At 40.5% G+C, this 27,737-nt stretch overlaps 1 protein-coding gene and 1 pseudogene across 1 annotated transcript in view; one reads left to right on the top strand and one right to left on the bottom strand.

The window, feature by feature from the left end:
- Window positions 1-27,366, top strand: part of STARD3NL (STARD3 N-terminal like) — a 180,856-nt gene extending 153,490 nt beyond the window's left edge. Inside the window, exon 9 of the mRNA XM_078688212.1 lies at window positions 26,105-27,366. The gene's annotated coding sequence lies outside the window, so the exon portion shown is untranslated. The remainder of the gene's footprint in view (window positions 1-26,104) is intronic.
- LOC144829263 (trafficking protein particle complex subunit 8 pseudogene) lies at window positions 17,125-21,696 on the bottom strand (annotated as a pseudogene).
- Window positions 27,367-27,737: the final 371 nt, after the last annotated feature.

The raw sequence follows: 27,737 nt of genomic DNA, 5'->3' as shown, positions 1-27,737 counted from the left end.
ACGCGGCAGGGTCGTGGACCTTGGTCAGCAGGACTCGATAATTCTCGCTTCGGTGCTTACTCTAATCAGGGGTTCCACTCTGCAACTCTGGGCATTAGCTTGCCTAATCTCCACAACGGCCCCACCAATTCCGGGGATGCCTGGCTCCACCTTGGGGACTCCCAGCAAGGGACCATCCCACAGGGAAAGCCAGGACGGGTTCCCCAGAGTTATACAGCGCCGGGACGCCCCGTTGCTGGGGCAGCTGTGCGCTTTACAAGTATACTACATTTACATTTACATTTATTCAGACTGTATGATGAAATGCACTTACACATTGTGATTAAGTACAATGTTGGTAACATAATTAGGATTTATGTCTCTTATTCTTAAGTCTGTATATCTTTTCTAATTTTCATTGTTCTGGGACCCTTTCTCTCTTGTACAGAAGACTTTAGTGTCAGTCACTAGTGTAGGGTCCTCTTAAGCCTAATCATGAATAGGATCAGTCCAGGGGCAGCTTTCTGATCAGTAAACAATGGGCCTGATTCGCAAAGGGCGTCTGCACTCCTGAGAAATCTCATTGCGGAGATTCCACCATGGGTGTGGAGGCCCTTTGTGAATCATGCCTAATATGTCCTTTTGAGCTCTCCAGGTCACAGTTGATGTTGCCTAGAGAAGATTGAATCATGCTGTCCTTTAAACCCTGGTTTCATGTCCCATTGACCCTGATCCGTATGCTAAGTATTTAGCCATATAATCTTACATGGAACCTCATTTAAAGGTTTTAATATAATGCAGGTTAGATTTAATATACTGTCCTGATATCAAAGAAGGGTGGTCAAGTCAATTTTTACTGTTCTAAGTTTGGTCCTGTGCATTTTTACTGTTCACGGTTAAGTTTCTATCTTTTCCAAAAGAAGCAGTTTGTATTTTTAAACTTTTGTAACAAAACTAATTTTGTTGCAGAATGAATTGATATTTAGCTTCTCACACATGAGTGATTTTATGAGGCTAGTAAATCAGCCCAGAGACACTTTGTTGCCGCAGCTGCAAAAAAATGCTTATGTAACTTTGTAACATTTACAGTTACATTGTAGAATGGCAGATACAATATTGATAGTCTCTTCTTGACAAGTGTAAACCACATTTATTTAAGAGTTATTTGCACTGATACACACAAAGTTCTGACAAAAGTACACAAGGTCCTAGAAATCAGTGGAGTTCATTATATTAGCGCAAGAGCAAAGCTTCTTTCAGCTTGATGCAGTACATACACGTTTCGTACAGTTGCCTCAGTTCGAAAAAGAGAGTATATTCTAATAGTTTTAAAGGTACATTGTGGCCTATCAGGCAGAGGCTTACAGGGTTTTACCATCTTAACAAGTGCTGACCACATCCAAATGAGGGTTGTTTTTTACACTCAAACACTTTAAGTTCCCGGAAATGTGCATCAAACTTAATCTCCAGGTAAATGCCACATATTGATTCAAGAGCAAAGTATAATGAGACAGATTAGAGGGCTTAGCTATTTCCCCCATATGCCTCTCTCCTCAAACAAATGAGGATTACCCCTCATGCAGCAAGACATTTATATCCTGATAAAGTGTTTCAAAGAACTAGGTGCTATTTAATGCACCCGACTGACTCCCCAGGGTTGAGAATTTATCTGGTGCGATAAATCACATCTGTTCCGAGCTTTTGTGCCTATAGCACCTAAAACTACATGTTAAGGTAAATACTGTACTATTTTCTCCAGGGTTGACCTGTTGGGATTTAATAAAGGATGAGGTATTTATCTAGACTGGTATTTACAGGGTGCAGTAAATGCCTCAAAACTCTAAATGGTGTCAGAAAACACCACCCACTCATAATCCAGACTATGTGTGTAGTTTGTCCTGGATGTTATCTAGTTTGCTCTACAGTGGTATACCAACCGTTAGCTATACCCTACCAGTGGAATTTATCTTATCTGGTTCCCCATACTGTAGCGAAGATTTCCATAACTCAGTTTTGAGTGCATTCTTGACAACTGCTATCTTCCCAATGAGTCCTAGGATTTTGAAAAACATTTTGTATCCATCCTTCTTTCTTTTTTGGTCATCTACACTAGAAGATCACCGCTGAAATTTGATCATTAGAAGAATCAGCTCATAACCAATTAACAATTAGCTGACAAAGCTGATGGCGTCCTGGTGGTTTTAGACAAATGTAATGTACATTGAGAGGTAGAGAGCTGAAACCACAGGTAATTTTATACATAAAAATATTTAGTAGGTATAATATGAGCATTCAAATCTTGACATACAGCGGAGACTTTATGAGATTCCACGCTGAAATGTCAGGATTGAATGATGATATCCAGTGGATTGATTTCAGAAAGTAATATGTGTTCACCTTGGTAGTTACTCTACTTTGACCCCCCTACTGTCATATTAATGTAGGACTGCGATCGGGCTGATATTCAGGATAGCATTCACCATATGAGTGTGATATGAGCCCCCCTCTGCCCTTGTTGCCCTACCGTGTCCCTCGTGTTTCCCTTCCTAAACTCTTTGCTCCTTGAGTACCCCACATTCAGGTACCCTGTTGTAAGTGTCAGAATGCCCGGAACATGAAGGTACCGATTCACAGAGACTTTTGATATTCCCAGAAGGCATTTAGTAGTAGTAAAGTTAGGACTCCTAACTTTACTACTCCTAAACTGTGACAAAATTCTGACTTTATAACTTTCCGTATTCACAAAAAGCATTTAGTAGTAGTAAAGTTAGGAATCCTATTGAGTGGCTTTAGTCCAGAACTCATTTTCCGCTCCACATTTATTTTACGTATTTTCCAAACGCAGGATCCTCAAACTTGTGCTTAACTTTTACGGCTACTATCAGAGGTATGCACTACAATTTTACTGTTGGACACTGGTTTCAGCTTTTGGCAATTTTTAGATATGTTAACTCACAGCTGTTTGAATGCTTTTTCTGCACTTTGAATATTTTCTTTGTGCTTTGACTTCAACGTTTTATCGCAGGTATACGGTTTGTTTTTACCTCATGCCATTTCACTGCACGTCGGGTGGGCTTTGGACCTAGTGTTTCCAAAATCTACTGGCACAGACTATTTTTCATCTCTTTCTTCACAGTTTTCTTTTGGTTTTTGAAGGCGCGCACCCATATGTGATTTTGTTTAGTTTGTTCTTAATGTATTTCCCGTCCTTGCCCTCATCTGAACTACTTCTTCTTTCTCCTACTACTGTACGACTCAGCATTATTTGGTAGTTATTGATTTGACTATTAATGTTCTAGATTCCCCTGACGAAGGGCGTATTATAGCCCGAAATGCATTGGGAGAGATGATCTTGCCGACTTGTATTGCTGAAGTAAAACATCATTGAGTTTCTTTCGTGAACTGAATAGCATCTGCAACCCATCGAATTAAAGCAGATTGAACTACTTTGCATTCGCCACATCTGATCTTTTTGAGATATTCGATTCAGATGTTCAACTGTGGTTGATTAAGTTTAACATTGTTTTGTTTGCTATTATGTATTAATCTTGATACCTGTAATTGCATGTACACTTATGATTAAGTGACTTGACAGTAGTGCACTTGGCATCCTTTGATACGCATCCAGGTTTCACGGTTTACAATTGTATAAGGAGGCAGACAGAGCCCCCTACCCCGTGCCCACTGCACTTTTATGAAATTTAGATGCATTGATTATTTTTGTTTGAACTAGTTCACATATTGAGTGCATTCTAGCTGCATTTTTCTTCTAAATTTAAAAAAGTGGCATTTTCAGAATTGTAATTTGAAATACGACTTCACCATAAGTTACGATTTTAAATTCCTATTCCAGAGACACCATAAGTACCTTTTACCCCTTTGGAAATTCCACTTAAAAAATGTAATACGGTAACTCCAATGTTATCCTATGGACAAGGTAGACCTTGCAGTAGTAAAAAAAGACAAATGTAAGAGTTTTTCACTACTAGGACATGTAAAACTTGAAAATACATGGTCCACTTTTTAAATACATTGCACCCTGCCCTCTGGGCTGTCCACAGCCTACCCTAGAGGGTGACTTGTATGTATAAAAAAAAAGATTTGGGCATGCAAAAGGTTTACTTTGCCAGGTCGCAATGGCAGTTTAAAACTACACATATACACAGGCTGCAATGGCAGGCCTGAGACATGTTTAAGCTGCTGCTTAAGTGGGAGGCACAATCAGTGCTGCAGTCCCACTAGAAGCATTTAATGTACAGGCCCTGGGTACAAGTCATGCCACTTTAGTAGGGACTTACAAGTACGTAAATTACATATGTTGGTGGTCATGGCCTCAATAGGTAACATTATCCCAGAACATTTTACTTTTTCCTCCTAGTCTTTGCCGACTCTGTCTGCGTAACCTTAGCAAACTGGGTACCTTCCCCCTGTATGGCAGAGGGAATCTGCGCATGCCTGCCTCACCAGCTTTAGGTTGGGGGTGTGGATACGATGGATTGATTTTGGTGCTGTACCTCCATGCGCCTTGTAAACAGGTACACCTCATAACCGGGGTGGGTATGGGGCGGGCTAAGTAGTGGAACGTAGCACTGAGTGTGCCACCCCCCAGATAGCCCTCAACCCTATACCAGGTCTGCCATGACAGGCCTTCTGGGTGCCGTTGCTCTTCGGACTAAGTTGGTATCACTCACACTGCGGAGTGTGTCATCCCATATCATGAAGGCATCGCCCCAGGGAAGCCCAGATTGGCACCGGGGGGTGATAGGTTGAAGGCCGGACGGACACATATGGATGTTCCCTGCCCGGTAGTGAGGAACTTCCCCACCACCCCCATGATGCTTCCCCTGCCTTAAAGTTTGCCTCTCCCCATGGATACTCCGGGGAGTTACCTAATCTCTGGAGTGGCCTCAGGGCCCTCCACACATCCTCACTGTCAAAGCCATGGGGAAGTGCGTGAACCTTCCTACACAGATTAGGAGGAGGCACTGGTGTGCTGTTCAGGAACATGTGCTGGCCTGCCAATGCAGACCGAGGTGTGCGCACCGGCTTCAAAGCTGTTTCGGATATTTGTCCCACCTGCTGCTGCAGGCTGGAGGCTGCGCACCGGCACCTATGACATGGTGCATAGGTGCTCAGCCTGCCATCGAGGGCTATTAGCTTATAACAGAGAGCCCGTTGTTCAGGCACTCTTCCATCCATGGTGCAAGCGGCAAGGTGCCCGGTCCGCAGTTCTGGGCCGGGAGTGTGCAACCGTACATGTGAGGGGGTCCCCCATGTGTGACTAGGCCAAGCAGGGTGGTGTGCGCGCATTGGCGCCAAAGGTGCTCGGGCCTGGGTGAGCCATGTGCCCGGCTTGTCCTTGCCATCTAAAAGTGTGAGTGCTCTTGGTAAATGTCTCTGATTTCAGGTTTTAAAACACCGGCCGATCTGTCATTGCAGACCGGTCGGTGCGTACTGGAAGATATTGTGGGCAAACTCATGAGCAGCTTGGCAGTGTTGGCCACTGTGAGTGCACACCAGCACCTATGGTGCCCTTGATTGTGTGTGCTGCCTGCCAATTCAGGTTAGTGTGTGCACGCAGGCACCCGTATTGGTTAAACCTGTGTCTAGTCTGCTGTGTAGACTGGTGGGCGAACTGCCACCACTGGTTCTGGGAACTGTGTCCCTCCTGCCATTGCAGGTCTGGGTGTACAATAGCACACATGCACCCAGGTAGTGAGGAATACCTAATGTGTGTTTTTACTACCTATAAGGCCTGCTCTGCCCACAAGTGAATAAGGGGAAATGGTTGACAATACTTCACACTGCAATGGCATATTGCAGTGGAGCAGTCTCATGATGTTTGATATTAATGGATCCGCAATGCCAAACCCTTTAGATTGGTAAAGGGGGTTTTGGTATAACTCGCTTAGAAATGCCACTTACAGAATATGGACATTTTTATGCTCCAAGAGTCTCAGGACCGTGGTGTCTGGCTCCAGTGGACACCACGGGTCGAGGAGAGCCCATCTGTGCATTCCCCAATTGACAGCCATAAAACATGGTCATCCCAGGGGAAAGGCAGAACTCTGCCATTTGAGGGCCGAATGGGATAGATTGAAGATCGAGGTTGTGACACTTAGCCTCTAGGGGCTGTATCATGGCCCAACTAAATATTAAGATCTGCATTTCAAGGCCCCATGGCAGACAGGCCTATAATTTAGGGGAGATATCTATGGTTTAAGGGGATCCACCAGACTTCAAAGACACATGACAGTATAACTGTGGGTGCCATCCTCCAGGAAAGGGTGAGATACGGTTGTGGGAACGTGGGACCAGAGAACCCGTACTGCTTGGTGCACATTGTCACAGAACTCTGTTGTGCAGATGATGGAGGATGACTTTCCAAATGGAGGCTGTCCTTGGCTGAGGACCTGCTTAAGTGTGGCACCCTGAATTGTGTTCTCCAAGGGCCTGACGGCGGGCCTCCTGTTCTCTCGGGAGATCTCTGGGACATCAAAGATCTCCCCTGTGACATCTGGAAAACGGTGCCCTCTCAAGTGTCCACCATGGCTACTAAAGTCAATCTGGAGAGTGGTGTGAGCGTGGACATAAGACTTGTGTCTGGAGACCGGATTGCCTAGTGCAGAGCCCCAGAAATCTTGCCCGCATCTGAGGTGTGTTGTCCCTGTACTGCAGGAACTGCGACACTCGTAAGAGTTTAATGGTGGTGAGCGGACTCAACGGTTGCAGGGCCCCGCGTGGCCTGTTTCTTCAGTCATGCTGCATTTCTTTTTTGCAACACGTCGACTGCATGCTCATTGCATGTGGTATCATGTTTGAATTCTGAAGTGCCTGGTGCGACTCATCCCTACATGCACCAATCGCTCTGTCTGGATCTTCTGGGCATGACCCCGATCATCGTGTACCAATCGGGGCACCTCATCCTACCAAGAGGTTCCCTTGTGTTACTCCCCACTCACCAGTTCTTCCCTTGTTGACCCTCATCGCGGCGGACCAACTACCCTCCACACCTGGCCCCTCTGAAGACATCTCAGCACCAGCTAATAGCGAGAGGGATTGTCTGGGTTTAAGAAACGCTTCAGAGACAGTTTGGAAGCCGGTCAAGAGACTGAGTGAGCCCTTTGTGTTTTCAGACCTGTAGGTGAACTTTCAGAGTGGCTGCTAACCTCTCCCTTCTTTGCGTCTACCTCCTAATTAAAACTGTTACATATTCCCATCAGCTTCCTGAGGACCCAGACTGAGTGTGACTTCGGCCCTGTGTCCAGGAGGTGGTGCCGGTTATCTTCCATCCGGAGGTATGGGACAATAGGGGTAAACTTGAGGGTGGAGGGAGGCTTGGCCCACAGAGTCTGTAGAGGGTGAATCATATACCTGCAGGGTACCAGTGGCACTCCATTAGGGTGCTGAATGCGGATGTCTATGTATGAGCATGCCGTATGCACCTCGTAGTTATGAGGAGTGAGTGAGTGTGAGTAATGATGTGCGGACCACCTGTGATTCACTACACTGGCCTGCGTTGCTGCCTCATATGTTGATTGGTGCCAAAAGCACAATACCTTTTGACATTGGGTGTTTCCAGCGTGGCTTCGGCCCGCGGTGCTGCTAAAAAGTGTTCTGTACATAATCTTGATAAGGTGCACTGCATAAGGGTGCTTTCTCTCAGTTGGAGGGGGAGTTAGATTAGGAATTTCCATAGTGTGCATACTAGTGATATCATAACAATACGAGTGGGACTAGTGCTGCTAGTAATATTTCCAATTTTATTTTATGTCCAAAAGTATATGATGGCCATGTTATAATTATTGAAGATGAGTATCAAATATAATTGTGTTTACGTACATCCTGTGTGAAGTGTCTTTTGTGTAGCTCAGTGCATTTATCACAAATGGCTGCTGTGCCTTTGCGTTTTACACATTGCCTCTGTAGTGAGCCTGACTGCTCAGTGCCAAGCTACCCAAGGGTGAGCAGGGATTTTACAGCGAGTGTAATCACCTGCATTTGACGGGAGCAGTAGTTCTGCCTGGCTGGGGTCATCCCTTCAGCCAACCAGACGCTGCCTGTTCCAACATATGCCAATTGGGAATAAGCCAATCTACCATGTTTTAAGGAGAGAGCACAAGCATTTTAGCACTGGTTAGCAGTGGTAAAGTGTGCAGAGTCCTAAACCCAGCAAAAATAAAATTTTAAAAAACTGGAGGTCTGAAGGAAAAATGTTAGACTTAAAACCACGCCAAGGATGCCATGTCTAACCAAGGCAGGAGACCGCCCATCGTGATATGCCCGCACTTGTACTCTCACGGGGAGGTAAATGTTGCTGACAGGCGCTCACACTGACACACCTGTGTAGCCCTGTGCAATGCGACTCCAGTGGTGTTCCCCACCCTCCCTCCGCGACAGCGGACCGTCACACTAGACGACTTACACTGTTGATGGAGACTCATACACGCCCGTGCTTGCCCGTGTTATCTCCCGTTTGTTTTGATTTTGTACAAAACTCAGTTCCTGTTCTTACGGGTTTCGGTTCCATGGTTATCATTTTGAATAAAAGGTATTGAATATTGACTCAGCCATAGAACCTTCTGGGCCCCGCACAGTGACCGCTTAAGTGGATTGCGGTATGCTGACACATTGCAGCACCCAGAGGCGAGAGTGCTTTACTTGGGTAATGAACGGGAGGCACACCATTGGGAACGGGGACATTGCAGTACGATGGACGTGACCTGACACACTGAGACACTCAGAATGCCCGGACCTCATTTGCCATAACACACCTTCTGTCTGAGATGGCGCCTCTTAGTCGGAGTGCACCCGATCTAGTTTGCTGGAGGTGCACCTGATTGACTATAAGGGCTCTAAACTGCGCCTGTATTGCCTGTTTAAAGAAAAAGGTTCCTTAACCCGCTTGTTTGCCTTACAGGTTGCATGTGGCAATGGTGATTATTACAGCAGACTGTTGTTGTTTATGGATATTCTTGCACAGCTATGTTTGATATATTTGCCATATTCCTTCCTCTTGTTTGGTATAAGGGACGGATATAGGAAAAAACAATAAGTGTACCAATTAACACGATTGCTGTTTTCTTTGTCGTTCTCATGTAACCTCATATACGAAATGCAATAATAATAATAAAAATATTCAAACAAAAAAATAGAAATAAATTTAAAAAAAGGATGCCATGTCTAACAGGAGTAAGGCAAAAATCATCTTAATCGATCAGAAAAGAGTACAGGAAATAATGTAGTATCGTAAATCTTACCTAGGCATATTCTAAATGTCAAACTCAATAATAGTGCTGACAGCATAATAGGACATCTTAAAAATGGCAAGGTATCCTCAAAGGTTTTCGCATAGAGTGCATGGGCCCAATAATCAGCAAGGTGGCAAAAAGAAGCGGTCCCAACTACTGGAGAACAGAAGATTTTACAGCAAAACACATAATTCTGTTAATAGAGTCTGCAAATTCAGCATAGCATGATCATGGTGAGGTTCACATTTGACAAATCAGAATCCACAATGTAATAATTGGGACTTATGAAATCATTTAAACATCGACCCATTTCTTAAAGTAAGATACATCTTCCATTGCTTCCTCAGCAAATCCACTCTGGAGATTGTACTACACAAATGAAAATTTCCTGATCATTGGCTCATAGAACTCCAACATCTTTTCTGGAACTTCCAGTTCAAGTCCTTGAAAATGATGCTTTGGCTACACCATTGAAGCCTCACTCACAATGCTATCGGACACAGTATTATTTACGTTACATGCACAATTCTCCCCGGAAAAAGAGGAGAGATGGTTTTTCAGCAGGCCACTGATTGGGAGGGGGATGAGCAGGAGCAAGTTGAATAGAACACAGAAAACAACATCCATTTTAAATGTAATGGTGTACTTCACAAAAATATGGTCTGTCACGCTCATAGCATTATCTACACGTCTTTATGACCTAAACATTTTGTTTCAGGAGCGATTTGATCAATTCATTAGTTGCTACTCTAGGCATCATGAAAACTATAATATTTCAAACACAATTTTTTAAAAATGTGTACATTTTACTTATTTTTAAAAATGCTACGATGGATTCCCCCACCTAATTACTTTAAATAATCACTCAAATCCCATTTATAAATTGTATTAAACTAAACTTCATCTTTTGAAATCTTCTGCTTCTTAGTTCTCCTTGCATCCTTCTCCAATTATCTAAGCTGTTGGTATGTCAGGTTCCAATAATCCTCCATCTCAGAATAACTCTCTGTTCCTTTCTTTTTTTAATTATTAAATGATCTAATGGCTTTCTTTTCTCTATTACCATACATTGTATTAGTTTAATAAAATCAACATGACACAAATCAGCATTATTATTACTGGTGTTAATATAGCTTTCAGTATTCCATTTTCAATGCTACCTTACCCTTCACCTACTTTTCCAACACTATTCCCTAATTCCCTTATCCAGGTTCCTACTGTTTCCTGGACATCTGCCTTCTCAAATGACTCAATTGCTTGTGTCATATTAGTTATGTTAGTAATATATGAATCAATCTTTCTACTGTAAACAAGTACATAAGTGCAATACTTGTTTTCCCCAATTACCTTACAGACTCCCCCCCACTTTCGCTACAATAAGCACGACTGTTTTGTATCACCATTGCCCTCCTTGACAACATCTCCACATTCACCAACTTGAAAGACCCTCCTATATCCATGGCAAGCCTATCTACAACTCTTGGTAATTGTCTAATCTTTATATTATTTTCATGTATCCTCATAGGAGGGATGATAGCTGCTAAAATATCCATAACTATTTGTCCAAAACTTTACTTTACTCTTCCCAAACTATGCTCTTCATTCAGTTCTTCTAATGGATACATTCTAGGGAAAACTGAAGCTAAATAACATGAGCCTGCCCAATTCTTTGGCAAATTACAATTTGCAGTCTTCCCACATACATAATTAGTTCCCATTAACACAGGTTCTCCTCCAATCAGAAATTCCCCACTAACTTCATATATCTTATCCCAAATACGCTCACCTACATATTCCACTTTATCTCATTTTGTGGAATTCTGCCTTACCATACACATTTCACTTTTTCTTTCTCGTTCCTTTCTCAACCTTGGATGCAAACTTGAAAACCTAAATCCTTCTTCCTTCTTCTTCATTAATTTCCTCTATTGCAGTCTCATGCGCCTCCTGATTTCTTTTCATTGTTATACCTTTTGTTAAATATTACAAGATAAAATCATGCTCTTCTTTTTTAATGAACATGAATAGGCAGAACCTTTGTTACTCTCAGCACAAATTTGTACAATTGCCTTCTACTACTTATCCTACTTTGTCACTTTATCATTCTCACTAATGAATACATTCTCGAAGGATACATTATAGCTTGTCAGATATGGCAAAAGAAACTTGTCATAATTGAATATTGCAACAAACACACAACAAGAAAGCGAATTGGAAAGTTCCAGTTGTCATAGTTAGCTACTTCTCAAGCCGGTTTAGGAAGGAAAGTACAGACAAAACTGTCTCTAACACACATTAAATTAATGTATTTTCTAACATTCTTGTTTTTACATTATCCTTAAAATCTCTATAAAAACTGCTTATCATTGTATTTGTATACCTAATTCTTTATGGTTCTTTCTAATTACAGCTTCTTTAGTCATGTGTTGTTAAACATTTCCCATAGGAGCCAGTAAGCACACTGGCCAACTAATATCACTCATTTTATGGTTAATAAAGTCATCCCTACTATTTTACAGCTAGTGATACATTGTTACTGAGCTCTCCAACTCAGATCTCAAGTACAGTATTACTCCTTGGGTGATGTAGATCAATTGTCTATGTTTCAATGAAACAGCAGCAGAGCCTTATAGCATTTTATATTAAATTATTTATTATACATCTTCTCACAAACATGTTTTGATTGCAGCCATAGCCAATGCTCTTCATGCCCCTTAGGAATTCTTCAGGGCTGCAAGAATATATATGCAAATCGTTTACAATATATTCATATATTTAAAAACACTATTTAAAACCTCTTTTGAAAGTATGTACTTTGTAGTTCTTGGAAATATTGCACCTCCTTTTATCTTTACTATTGCGGTCTTTGCTGTTTTGATTAATCCAATTTCCCAGCCTACAAAATTCCATACTTCTACTCTGTGAACCTCAAATCAGGATGGAGATCTTTGTTTGTGAAAATATGCTACTTTTCAATTTTGGACTCTAATGTATTTATTTTAAAAAGTGAATCTTCATCCTGTGTTTCCAATGCAACACCATCCGCTGTACAGTAAATAACACAGTTCATCTTACAAAGAATATCCATTCCAAGCAAATTCACTGGACTTGAATCACGTACAATTAACTGATGCTTATTTCACATCTGTTCTATTGTAACCAGCACATCTTCTGACACTTGATTTACAATCTGTTTGTTACTAAGCCTTATAACTTGCACTTTTTTTCCCAAGAGGCATAGGTTCGGATCTTCCACAGAACATATTGTAGAACAGGTAGAACCCGTACCAATTAAAAATGAAGTGGGATGACCATTGACCTCTGCGTCAACATACTGGCAGTTTTGACCTACCTCTAAAACTACTCTTAGTAAGCAATCTTACTCCCCTCTCAGTCACTGTCATTGTGAACTGGTGCCTACCATTTCATCATTATTGATCATGGTATCCTGAGAATAACCTGGGTTATATGATATTTTATTTCTGATATTCTGCTAGATCACTGGGGCTGACAGAATTGGCATTCAGTAATTTTTCGACTGTGCATATTCTGTCCTAAATTCTTATCGTTTGATATTGCATTATTTCTCTACCTTACTTTTGGGCTTTCTTGAATTTGATCTAAATTCTGTCTACATTCGCTCTTCCAATGCCCTATCCGCCAACACAGAAGGCAAGCAAGCCTTGGTATTCTTTAAAGTCTCAACGTCTCAGCATTCCCAATCATACCCTTTACTTTATCTTTCTACACCATCTGATTCATGCCATTCATTCCGTTCCAATTTCTCTCAAAATTCTCATTGAACCTGTTTGTCCCTTCTCAAACTGCTTATTCTTAGCAATCATCAGTTTTTCCTTCAAGGATTTCTGTTTCTTCTCCAAATAATCACTACTATTATTTGGCAATTTCAAAATCTCATCATTGCCTTTTGTTGACCAACACAGTTCACTTTGATGAATGTGATTTCTAATCTCTGCCTCAAGCCTATTCACAAATGCAGAAATGAAACCCCCAAAACCATTTTCTCTGGATTTTCGACTCTGTATGAACCTCTCATAATAGGAATGCACTGTATCTTTCCTGTGTCATTCTAAAAATCTTTTCCTAATTTATAGCACTTTCTGGAATACGTTGCTTCAAATGCTCCATCACTGTCTTATGTTTATCAGCTTCTTCTGCTCAGGATGCATTATTAGGACCATGCTTAGGGGGTTCCTGTAATGGCCATCCCACACTCACCTTACATTCCAACCACAAGTCTCCTGTTACAACAATTTCAAATAATGAATTCAAAATTGTCCACAACATTAAAAAGAGTCTCGTCAATTTATGCAACTCATCATACCACCTTGCCACATCTTCCCTCAACTTTGGGAAATTAAGCATGAAAGCAAGCAAATCCCAGACCAAATTAGAAACATGTCATCTATGTACCTTTTCCATTACTTAATGTTGGAACGGCACATGTTTGTTGTATTCGGGGCAAATTTTTGTTCCACATAATCCATGTAAAACGGCCCCCATGCTGCTCCCGTAACATTGCTGATAGAAGCTACCATCTGAGACAAAATCGTTGGATTGTAGGACAATACGGAGTAAAGCAATAATTAATGTAGTGGGTACCTGAATGCGTCTAGTTCTTGTCTCCAATAGTCCTTTGTCGCTCCAATTCAAGCAACGTTGCTCCTATTAATTTGGCCACACACTGAGAGTATTAATTTCCTTTTAGATGCGCCTAAATTCCTAGGTCCTTAAGAGACCCTACATTGCACAAAGGGTTGAAACGTCGTCGGCATAGAACCAAAGCGAACCATTAACCTACGCTGATCATTATATTCAGTCGCGGTACATACTATGTATATTTTGAAATGGTTGACGTTGTAAAAATTTGGAAACCAAGCGCAAATGTTACAAATTTGTCACCAATGTTTTAGGTTCCAGTTTCACTAGGGACACCTCGCACCATTGTCTTTATTTCGTTTTTGTACATATTTGATTAACCGTTCAAAAAAATATAAAAACAATTGTGATAAATTGAAACAAAGGTGTTTGTGGTCTCTTCTCCTTTTGAAATCACCCTAACCCTTCCCACTGCGATTGTGAAATATTCATACCAATATAGATTGCCTTATTATCCCACAGGAACCGTTGTTTCTGACAATATTTACTACCCTGGTAACTTGTGAGTAGGATCCCCTTGTTCCTTGTCCTTGTAATGTAATGAGTCCCACCTCTTTAATTTCACCATGAGTTAAATCCATTTTATAATTTAGTTAGACAGTTTTTATTCTACTAATACCAACATCCCGTTCAACTCCTCCAATTTTTCATGTGCTTCAGTGACACACCTGAATACTTCTTTGATTATGTATCTCATTTTATGTGCATTGCATGTCCGTATTCGGTTCAAGTCTACATTACCCTGAAGAATCTCCCCAAATTCTATCTTCTGGATACAAATACAGATTTCTTTAGGTGGTGGTTCGCTCTTCATTCTCTTTGTAAATTGCTCCCTGCACCTTGCACTAGGCACTGGCACAATGACTGAAATCTCTGTGGTTCACTTGTTGCAACTCCAGTATGAGCTTGCACTGCCACTGAACTTCCCCTTCCACCAACTCCAACGGTAGTCTGAATCAGTGCTACCTGTTCATCTGTGCACAGTGGAGTTCCCGAAATCAACAATTCATTAAAACATGTGCCTCATCATTATCTGACTATCCATCTTTTTTCTCTTTTGTCTCAACTGTTTTGCCCTACTCTGTTTCCTTAATTATAACAGGAAATGACCTAACCCTCTCCATCTTATTCATTCTCTTTGACTTCTCTTCACTGTCCATTTTAGACACTAACCACCCCGTCAAGGACTTCTTAATAGTTCTGTCATACATAGTTTAACGCAAGAATTTCAGTTTTTCGAAATTAAAGGTGCCCTCCATGGGAAACTGCAATTGTTCATTTTGTGCTGTATATTTATTCCATTCAGGAATCCAGACACACATAAAATACCCAAATCTCTTCCATCATTTCAAGTGCTGGTGTGCCCTCTTTTGGCATTTTCTGGCTCTCCTTTAGCATCTTCTCTTTGTTAGGCTTGAATTTAGTAAATACTATTCCCTTGTTTACACGTATTCATCCTCAAATCAACCCAACAATTCATAATAACTCAAAAACACAGCAAACAACAACCAATAGTAGCACAGCTCGGTCAAAGGTCAACATATCACAGCACAACTACGCTGACTAAAAACACATCGTAGCACAGCTAGGGTGTGAGGAACCATCATTCTCAGTGCAGCTTCCTGGCTGAACTGCCAATCACATTGCGGTTTCTTCGTGAACAGTAAAACCAAATTCAGGATCTCAGTAGACATTAGAATTCAGTAAACACCTTGTCTACTTATGATTGAAGGAAAAGTAAATCATTATTGTACAGCACAGAGTATGCTAAACCAAACAAGAAAAAAAAGAAGAAATACTCAGTTTCAAGTTGAATGCCAGACAATAAATTCCAGAAAATAAACTAGATCTTCAAAAATTCCCAAACTCTCACTAGGCAAACTTCTGAATTGCATAATTCTACCTCCTGAGGTAATGTACTTCACCACTGTGCACTCAGGGAAAGCACAGCATCTCAAAATTAATCTCTCAGCCTGGAAAAGTAACTCATTAAATAAGAACATCAATATGTAAGCAGCACCTCGCTCTACACACCACAATACAGACAAGTCAATAATATCTCGAGATCTTGGTTTATAAAGAAATCCGATAATCAACGTAATCTTTTCAAAATAATATCAAATGGGTTCACAAATCCAAATCATACATTAGAACAGTGATCAACCCACCAATTGAAGCCACTAACATCAATGCATATCCAAGCAACTCTTCACAGAAACATCAATCCATCATCACAGAACACACTTCAAAACAATTTACATTTATATACTCATGGACATGTTAAAATGTGTAATGGTTATGTACATTATTGTAGGTTGATAACATAATTTAGCAATTTAGCATATAATAATTTCTGCAAGAAAATTCATTAAACAGTTAAGGTTTATATTTTATTCTATTTACAATACATTTGTTATAAATATAATACATCATTTATTGAAAAGTTTACCTTTCATTAACATGAGTAGACATATTAACAGTTGAACTCAATAGTTAGCGGTATGTAATAAAGTGGATGACTTAATTTTAATGACAATCTCATGTATGTGAAATAGTGCATTCTGTATTGAGATGAATAATAAAAAATAGCCACCAAACAGAATTCAAAGCATTTCAAAACATCAGGGAAACTAATAAGTGTGTGTATGTATTTGCGTATATATATATATATATATATATATATATATATATATATATATATATATATATATATATATATATATATGCTTCGATTTTTAGGAAAACAAGTTCACAACGTAGATTTAAGAGAATTGTGTAAAGAACATAATTTGCACTTATACCCATATGAAATTTGACAGTACATTTGGAAATATCAACTGTGTGTGGTGTGATTCAGAAAAATATATTTTCAGTATCACTTTCCAATATATTCTCACTTATCACATCTCATTGGAAGGTTTGACCACAGTTGTATGTACTGTTTAATTTAACTAGGGTTTGTCTGGTGAATTCTTACGCCAGGAATAGACTAATTGAAATACCATGAAAGAGGAAATAAACCTTTTTCCTAATTGTACACACATTTTTAGTTGCATGACTTGTATTTTTTTTATCAGACTATTGACCTAAAGAGGATTGCACATATTAAATGCTAGGTCATACCAGTTCCTTTCCTCTTTGTAAAAAAAAAAAGCACAGTACTATTAGAAAATTCCATAAGACGAATGTGCTTTTTTTGCGTAGAGTTGTAGAAGAGAACTTCAGTTGCACAATCTTGCATGATGTGATCAAGCACTATTTATAACGATAAGTGCTGGCATGGAGTTCTGTGGGCTTGCTTCAAATAGTGTGACCTGATCTGCCAACCTGGCGAATACTCTAGGAGTCCCAAGATTATAGATGCCGGTGTGTACAAAACACGCTTTTAATTGTACACTGTAGACCTGTTGGCTTTTAAGAAGAAGTTTATATTGGGTTTTTCCAAGCCACGTGAAGGAACCATGGATTTCTAGTGCTTCTGGGCTTGTTGCTTTATGCCTTAAATCAATGATTACATCAACTTCAGCCTGAGAACAATTTGAAAGTACAAGAGTGACTGGTACTAAGCACCGGCTTTTTTGATGAAATGGGTGACCAAAGGATTCTGGGTAGTGAAAACAAGTTTTTATGAGATTTGAAAGCTGGTCTGATGGTGGTTTGACAGGAACTGCAATGCTCTCAGGCTCTTTAAATTTCAAGAGAGACATTTCTGGTAGCTCCTGCTTTGGAGGAAAGGACAATGCTTCTTTTCCGAAACATTCAAGGGTAACATGATGCTGACTTTCTAAAATAACCTGCTTGTTGTCTTCAACCACATACGCCTTCCATAGTACAATAATACTTAGATTCAGTTCAGTGCACTTCTGTAATAGCTGAATTGCTTTATCATACGAAGATTTTCCAGAAACATGAGAATTTGCATGCACCACTTTTCTTTTCAGTTTAGATGATAGTAAGCTTCGGAAAAGAAAGTCGGCACATGGGGTGGTTGAACTTAGGATCTGTTCTCTTTCAAAGACAATATCGCCAAATGTGAATTTTTCTAAGTGCATAGGTTCTTCTGAGGCTTTACACCTTACGGCTTTAAAGCACAACTTTCCCCTCTCTCTACTAGTAAGTTTGGAATCTCTCCGGTCTGCAATATTTACGCATTTTTGCAACATCCACTGATGACTGCTACTGGACACTTGCACAATGTGAAATTCTTTCACGCCAGCGTCACTAGTATTTACATTTTCAACATCCACAAACACCAGCATGCTGCCACCTTTGCTTTCTTGCTCTTCAAGGGCATTACTTCTGCTGGAAGTGGCTTGTATATTCAGCGAACGGCTGGTACACACAACAGCAGTATGTCTTAAAACCATATGACTCATTTTTTACTGTTTCTCTGTGCTTTCATAGTAAAATAAAAAGTTGATCTCATGAACACCTTCTTCATCTGGTCCACATAACCATAGAGGTAGCTGAACTGAAGCCCCAGGGGAAAGGACAGAATCTGTAAGGGGGATGTCTATTACCTCTGCTTGAATTCTAGAGCCAACACCAAACTCTAAAGGAGCAGCAGAGGACAACAGTGCTGTGCATTCTGAGGTAGAATCTGTCACTACAGTCTTGTAAGCACTACAGTTCTCAGAGGTGGAAGGACTCAGTGGTGTCAGAGGAGATGTACTGCTACCAAAGGTGAAAAATTCTGGACATTTGGAAACCACCTTTAAATTTTTAAGAGGACACTTGCTCACATTCACAAATTCCACGTATGCTTTTCTGACTTCTCCACATAGTAATCCAGTTGGAAAATTGATAAAGAACACCTCTAATAAAAGCATAGGGGGGGGGGGGTGATAATGGGATCTAAACGACGATCAGCTCCATATTGAATGGACGTTTTCTCTTCTTTTGTGCTATTAAGTCGAGGGCCTTGAATTTCTAAGTCTTGCCGTCCACGTACTGACATTCCATTAGACATGAACTTCCGGTTTGCAAGGAATTTGCAGGGCCGACACCATCTACAGTTGCAATACTTTGAAGTGTGCCCAGATTGTAAACCACTCCAAGAATATGCAGCTCCCCAGTTTGATGTGGAAAGAGCTTTAATCTTGCCAACTTCGTCTCTTCACTATTAATTAAAAATTCCTTGATAACTTCCATTCCAATTATGTCATTGACATCTATGTCCTTTGGAAAAGAATCCTTCTCGTTGCTTATGGGCTCCCTTGGTTCACCGTTATGTTGGCGACTGAAGTCCTTTGGTTGGAATTTCCAAAGAAGTGACAAATCAGTCAACAGGAGTGAAACCTTCAACGGGTTTCTGAAGGCCACTTCAACAGTTATTGGTTCTTGAACCACAGCAAGTGGAAATCTAGAGTTATCCGAATAACTACTCAAGCAGTACTGTGTGGGCTGAAAATTAGGTGGTATTATTCCTTTATTAACTACAGTGACAACTTGCTCTTGAAGTTCTCTCCATTGCTGTGAAGATTCATAGTCATACTCCTGATCCAGGCTAATGTGCGTCGAGGCCTGCTTTTCACCTTCTGATGGTCGCCGATCATGGCCAAAAAAAACTTGTGTTGCTGAGGTGTTAATGTGCGGCAAAGGAAGCTGAGGTAAAGGACCATCTGGAGACAGCTGACTTACATTCTTGTAAACAAAAAGATACTCTCTGAGAAATGCACCCTGTTGAGCTGCTGGCTGTTTGCTATCATTGATCAGTATGTGTCGGAAGGCGGATACCGCATTGTCCAGTTGCCTAAGTATAAATGACTGACGTCCAATGGTGAAGTTAATGTGATCTTCTGCTAGACACCAGCCTTTTACTTTGTAAACTTGCATTGCTTGACAGTAACAACGTAATGCGTGCCGCTTCTGTCCGGCTTTGCTAAAACGATGACCAGCCAGTATCATATGGAAAGCAAACTTTCTCACCATGGGAGTCTTCATGTTTATAAAGCAGTGTGCTGCCTGCTCTAATAAAATTGCACTGCGAAGGTCCGAATCCTCACTAGTTAATCTTATCAAGAGAGCTGCGGCTTCCGAATATTTAAGTTGGCTTTTTAAAATCTCAGCACTAAGCAGGAAACATCTCTCAGCTAATACCATATTTTTGCAAATATCCCTGTATGTCTGAATTGCTGTATCCATGTAATGAGCTGGGTAGGGCCTAGGAGCTCCAGGCTGCAGAAATGCTGATATAGCTGCCATTTCCAACGCTCCAGCTGCATACAGCATTGCTTGATCACTCAAAAAATCCTTTTTTGCGGTGTGATAGCAGCTGTATGCCAATTCATAATGCTGAACCAAGAAACATAAATCGGCCATTTTTCTTATTTGAAGCTCTGGAGCTTCTGGAGGATACAACAAACCAGATGTATTCTTCAGTTCATTAATGCTTTTCTCAGGAACCTTCCCACCGCTAAACCATTTTTTTGTGGCAGAAAACAACGATCGGCTTAACCCCCTTCTTGATATCAATTGGTCATTGAGCTGCCGTATAGTTTTTTCTATATGTGGTAAAAGACCTCTGAATGTGAACTCCTGGATGAACTGTCTAATTCGATCATGGTCAAAGAGGGCTAAGCATCCCCCATGAGGGGTACAAGCATTTAACTTTTTCACCTCATTCATTAAGACAGGAGGTTTCACACCTTCTGAAACATCAAAATTTTCAGTGGAATCCACAAGGTGATCCGTTTGAAGTGGGTGATTCTTAAAATTATTTGGAAAACCATCTTTCGCTGGGTGCTCTAATCCATCTTGTGTGATCATATGATTTTCTGTATTTTTAGTATTAATGACTGGATATGGTCCATCTTCAAAGGAGTCCTGGTTTTGAATACTATTTTTCTGGAGATACTGGCTCCAGGGGTCGGGTATCTGCTCATCTGTTCCTCTGTTAGTAGTAATTCGAGAATTAATTTTGAGTAAATAACAGCCCTGAGTTCCATATTTCTGTTTCATTTCTTCATAAATAGAATCAGCCCTCTGTTCTTCTCCCGAGCCAACATCATGCAGCAAAACGTAATATTTGAGCGTGTTTGGTATAAACCATTTTGGATAGGAATAATCACTGCTGTGTTGAATTCTATGTTGTTCTTGCGACAGCTTTAAAAAGTGCTCGACGGGTTCTGGTTCACTAGAAGAAACGACAAGCATGCATGCTAAAAAGTGGTTTAAAAATTCATGATCTGATGCAGGCATGGACTTGAGGAAGTTCTCTCTGTAGGACTCAAACCAAGGAGTAGGGGCTGAATAAAACTTGGATGTGTTCAGTTCCATCAGAGTGTCTTTCCAATTACCGTACCAAGGAACGCTAGCTTTAAGTGTGCGATCACTGATATTGAGATCATAATCGCCTGCAGTAATCACATTAGCTACTAATCCATCCGGTGGCTGGCTAGTAGAAACCACATCATTCAGAAGTTTCCGTATGGATCCAGGCTGGGGTGACTGCGTGACAATGTTGTTAATAGCTATTTTCAGGTTTTTTATCACATGAAGTTGATTGTTGGGATCTCTCATATGAACTTCACTTGTCAAGCGGCAGAAGGGCCGCACCAGCTCACAGAAGCTCAGGTTGTTCTTGCGAGTGAGTCGTTCCGCTTCCTCGCTGCACAGAGCCGCCACAGCAGGGACGAAGGCATCCTGCAGGAACTCGTGCACGGACTGTAAGCACTGCGCCATAACGGGTCAGGGTCCCGTGGTCCTGTTGGGGCTACTCAGCACCCGTCTCCTGGAGCCATGTTGCTTTCGAACCCTGACCTCAACCGAATAAGCCCCACACACTTAACATATATTCAAATTCCTTATTTATATTTAACACTCCAAACTCATTTAAAAAGGCACAGCAATACGGCTCAGTGGAGGATCTAGCATCAGAAAATTGGCAATAATCCAAAATTCTCTTCCCTTTAATTGGGAAATTTAAGACCAGAAATTATCCAAAAATATTTTGGGGACCCGTTAAAGGGGAGGTGCTCTAATGCTAACAATCCTCTGCAAACCAACTTTGCAGGAGCTGAATCACAATATTCACCTGACTTCCAATAATTGATCACCCCAATAATTACTAATAATATTTAAATTCCAGAGTTCACGTTAGATCTAGTGGTTAGGGACTGCACTCCTCACCAGGGAAACACCAATTTAGCAGAGTTAAATGGTATAAAATATAATACACATAAAGGACTGAGTGCTAGATCACAAATTGTCAAAAGGCTTTTTCCAGACAGGCAAAAATCATCTTAACCGATCAGAGCAGGATCAGCAGATCAGAGTACAGGAAATAATGCAATATCATAAATCTTAGGCATGTTCTAAATAAAAATTTTAAATGTCAAACTCAAGACGCGTACTGACATCATAGTAGGACATCTGAAAATGGCACGGTATCCTCAAAAAACCGCACTGAGAGCGCACACGCCAAATAATCAATCCGCAAAAAGGGTGACAAAAAGAGGTAGCCCCAACTACCAGGGCAGAGAAGGTTTTATAGAAAAGCACACTAATAGATTCTACAAATTCAGCATACCGTGATCATGCTGAGGGTCGCATTTGGCAAATCAGGATTAACGTAATAATTGGGACTTACAAAACTGTTTAGAAACTAGCCCATTTCTTAAAGTAATAGAAATCTTCCATTGCTTCCTCATCAACTGTACCCCAGAGATTGTACAACATAAATGAAACATTTCTTGTAGAACTCCCACTTCTTCTCTAGAACTTCCAGTGGAAGTCCTTGAAAATTTGACTTTGGGTACACCATGGAAGCCTCATTCACAATGCTATTTAACGCAATAATATTTACATCATTTCCTCCATTCTCTCCAGAATAAAAGGAAAGATAGTCTTGCAGCGGGACACTGATTGGGAGGGGGATGAGCAGGAGCAAGTTGAATAGAACACAGTAAGCAGCATCCATTTTTAAATGAATGGTGTACTAAACCAAAATGTGGTGTATCACCACAATCTGTCAGTTATAATATCCTGATAACGTATAAACCATGCTGTGTTGCCTATACGTTCTGAGACTTTTGGCTACTAGGCCCACCATAGCTCTCCTCGACACTTGACATTTGTCTTTGACTTACGCCAAGAATTCAAAATGTATCTGAAAAGATATCTGCTGTAGAATGTAACATTCCTCTGCCTGCACAACACCCTCTGCATACTCCGAAAAACGTTTAGATGGATCCCATCCGAATCCATAAAAATGGTTACACACACCCTCATCAGTAGCAGACTGTCCAGAACGCCGCAGCGAGACTGACCCTAGACATCCCCGTCACAAACACATCACCCAACACCTCCGCGATCTTCACTGGCTCCCCATCGAAAGAAGAATAAACTTCAAGCCCCTCACTCACGCATACAAGGCCCTCCACAACATCGGACCAGCATACCTAAACAACTGCCTCTCCTTCCACGCACCGAGAGGCACCTCCGATCAGCTGATCTCTCCATAGCCACCATCCCATTAATCGACCAGACCAGAACAGGAGGAAAGTCCTTCTCTCCTACCTCTCAGCCAAGGCCTGGAATGGCCTTCCACTCCGCAAGTCCCCACACTGCACCAGTTCAGGAAGGTCCTCAAGACCTGGCTCTTCGAATTACTCCAGGGCTCAACAGAGCCCTACACCCCCCCACTGCCCCAGGCGCCTGGAGACCCTCGCGGATGAGTAGCTGCACTTCACCAACCCTAATTGATTGAGTAACCCACCATTTCTCCTGTAAATATGTGGAAAGTCTGCTCTGTTCATGTCTTTTGTTTTCCCTTAGCCTGTGATACGATATAGCCCTAGTTATATGTTTGTCCTTAACAATAAGATTCTACTGTGGTGTTATTCAGTGAAGAATGATATTGTTGCTACCGTCAACCATCTAATCAATACAATATACATTACCTATGTACTGTAATTGATGAATATCTGAAATAAATGTTTCTGCTTATAGATAAAGCCTACCTTTTAGGCTTGTGTGGCATCTAGCAATAGACACACACAGCAGTGCACTACTTCATATACACACACACACCCATTAGCACATATAACCATCGGCAGGCCCATACACATTTTCATTCATGTTGCACCCTAAAACTGTAATTCACAAATGGGACATTTGTGCAGCAGAAGAGCTTGGCGGGTAGCGAAAAGGCCATATAGTATCTTCATAGCTCCCCTTGAAAACTAATCTTTTGCCAGCCACTCAAAACATTAAGTCCTGTTAGCTCTGTGATGGGAGAGACACGGGCCCGCTGAAGGTATCAGACCTTATCTCTTCCTGACATATTTTGCAGGGAGTAAGTATATTCCTGTATAAGTCCCCCAGGCGCAAGAAGGGATTTTTTGTTTAATCCACTTTGGTTGTAATACATTTTATTCATGCTTCTTTGTTGAATTGTACATCATTTACAGTGTGTTTCATAGTTACTGCCTGTGTTAATGCCGAATTTAAAATAAATCACATATTGTGTGCTGCATACCTACATTTTGAAGGGGCTGAATTGATCTCTATTATTTACATCTATCAGCTATTTCACCAAAACACCCTGGCCAACACATTTTGAGTTGGTTAACAACATGTTTGCAACCAAACAAGGAACCTTCATTTGTGCAGACGAGGGTCTACATTCTTGAAGCTAATTGGTGGTCTTCATCATGAGGACAAGGGGCGAAAACCCAGAAACAAGCGGACGGCAGATCTGCAAATATGGTTAAGAAGTCACAGGCCCTCTATACATGTGGCCCCCCTAATACCGAGTTGGACAAAAACAGGAGTTTTCGGCCAAATTGGTATCAAAGGGAATGCAGTAAAATAAAGCTCATAAAATAAGTGCTTATCTATATATATAAAAACGAATGTATGTATGTATGTCTGTCTGTCTGTCTGTTTGTTTGTCTTTTATGCATTACTACACCATTCATCCAATCGCCATAAAACTTTGGGTAGTTGTTGAGTACACTCCCGCGAGGGTTTCTGGCATACATTTTTTTTAAATATCGGCCCCGCAAGGCCCTCATAATCTTAATACTGAATTTTTCCATTTATGTATCCACAAGCACTCAAATAAATAAATAGAATTAAAACGACACTTTGAAATGTTTTCCATATTAAAATGAATAAGTTTCAATAAAAATGGCACAATGTAAATTGAATGTTATCATAACAAGTTTCCTTGAATTTCCTTTCTTCTGAGATCGCAGCAACGCGCGACGGGTAAGCTAGTGTTTTATATTTCCAGGGGGAAATTTCCGAAGTCAAAACTGTAGAATGTATTCCTGCGAAAAAGGACAGCAATTGGTGGGAAAACATTGTGTCCAGTTGTAGTCCGCATTTCGTGAGGAATTACTCGTTAACCCATTATAATGCCGGATCATGGAAATCTACATACATGAGGTATTGATAATTATAATTGCAGGTGGGAAGGTACCACATTCGAATTACTGGTGAAGTTGTGATGTAGCTCTAAATTATAATTATTCTTAACTGTAGTGAAGCGAACTAGCTTATATACACAGTAACTACAGTGTAAGCAGATCTGTTCTATTTCTAGGTCCTGATAGATTCCAGCCTAACAAAATATTAAAAAAAAGATAATACAGCATTTTAGTAATTATTCTGTAAAGCTTTTCAGGAAAGAAAGGAGCAATACAATTTTTCTAAAATGCATAATAATAACTGAACTGAATTAGAAGGGTAATGCAGATCTACCGTGCAGCTGCTGATGTGCCTTTGTTTCTTGATGAACCTATAGAATATCCATTAATTGTTTCTTCAACATATACGTGTTATTCAATTTTAACCAAATATTATTGGAAATATATTGGAAACCTTTGCAATCATATCCTAAACCTTGCACACATCCCCAGCATCTTCTTGAGAGATAATGTTCAGTCTTAAATATGCAATGGTTTAAATCTGTTATGTAACCTTTGAATGATACCTGGCCTCCTGCACACAACACTTTATATTTAAGTATCCATAAGACCATCCAAGGTATATATGTTTCTTCTTCGAGTAAACTGGCTCCAAGTTTATGTTGTCAAAGGCTGAAAAATCCGTTTTTTGTCTCACTTTTATGTGTTTAACTAGTATTTCATGTTTGCTTGTTTCACTGAATGCATATTTTGTACCCATCTTTATTGATTATGATATGCTGCTTCCATTTTTGTAATCTTGTATTTTTCTATTTCTAGAGAGAGTGAAGACTGTGATGGCTTCTTTACATGGTTTTAAATGATAACCATAAGCTTTACAGCTGCAGATGGACTTTCTGGAACATTTACTAAGGGCTTACATATATGTTTATTGACCAACACAGAAACAACATTATCTGACATTATCGCTTCCAGTCGTGTCTGCTTTACGAAGACGGTTTCAAAAGGGACAATCCCTTTCTAGATGGATCCTGAAACATGCTGTCCAGTGAAGTCGCCCATCAGACATTGGTATTGCTGGCAGAACTTTTTTAAGACCACGAAAAGCACCGGGGCATGGTACCTGAAGCCCTCTTCCATTATCATGTACTCTTTGGATTGGGTGGTTCGCTCAACAAAATGATGTTGTATCTGCTTATCAGTAATCCATTGTAGACAATAGCATGATAACTCTGCCATTGGCCCCGACTATATAACACCGAGTTGCATGCTTAGTTGATAGTGGAAAACTATGCTGTGCCTTAAACTAAGCCCCTAGCATGGCCAGACTGGTAAATCAGCAGGATCATTTTGATGATTCAGGGAAGGATTTAAGGGACACAGAGTCATGCTGCTCAAGCCGGCATGTTTCATTGAGTTAGGGCCTATATGTTACAGCTGTTCTTTATGTGCTGCGGACTGCTCATTTTAATCAACTGTGGTATTTCTCTCATTGTTTAATGAAGATAGGCTCATGAACATTTCATGTGATTGCATCAGACTACTGAGCACGTGTTGGAAGTCCGTGCAAATGCTCACGAGATAATAAGATTTCAATTTAAAGCAGGTTTATCCAACGTAGGAACAGGAAGGTCAGATGTGCACGCTGTCCCAATAGGAGAAATCTGTCTACAGTGAATATATGTGAAACCTATTTACATAGTCATTAATTATCCTGAACTTTCGCTTTGGATCCAGCCTCCATGACTAATGTGGGAATTTTGAAATAGGTATAAGTGGTAAAAAGTATAGCTTTTTCTGACTGATAAGGCACAAAGAATGCTTAGCATGTGAGCATCAGGGCATGGTCCTGTATGATATATATATGAATGGCTGGTCTTCAAATGAGAAAACCGCTTCAAAAAAGAATTGTAGATTTGGTTTCCGATAACGGCATTCTGTGATTGACTTTCAATAATGCACTACTGCTGATTGCCCGTCAACATTTTTATGCTCAGCCTTTCTACTTGATTACAACTGTATATAAACTCCTAAATATTTCATGATCAAACAAATTGAATTAAATGTGACATATCCCATAAGTATTTGTGTGTTCTTTATTTTTTAAACTATTTTTTCATATTAAGGCATCCATAAAACAAATCACAACAGATTAGCTATAAATGAGCAAATTGTAAAGCAAAATAACAAGAAATCAGATATGATTGTCACACAAATGTGCTGTTTTCTGCTTTTATGGTATGGAATACAGAAGGGACAACTGCATTCTTTGCGAGCGTGGATACGATGTTGTGACACTACAATGACAAGAACAATGTATTTTGTGGCCATTTAACAGGCATTACTGCCATCAAATTGACCTTTCCTCTGCATTTGCTAGTGTGCCGAATTCAAGCAGGTGAAGCTAGGGACTAAAGAAAACTGTTTCACGCCGTTCTCAGGCTATCATGTA

The sequence above is a fragment of the Lissotriton helveticus genome, chromosome 4_1 (assembly GCF_964261635.1).
Source record: "Lissotriton helveticus chromosome 4_1, aLisHel1.1, whole genome shotgun sequence".
Classification (NCBI taxonomy): Eukaryota; Metazoa; Chordata; class Amphibia; order Caudata; family Salamandridae; genus Lissotriton; species Lissotriton helveticus.
The sequence above is the reverse complement of the archived record's forward strand: the minus strand, read 5'-3'. Positions and strand labels throughout refer to the sequence as shown.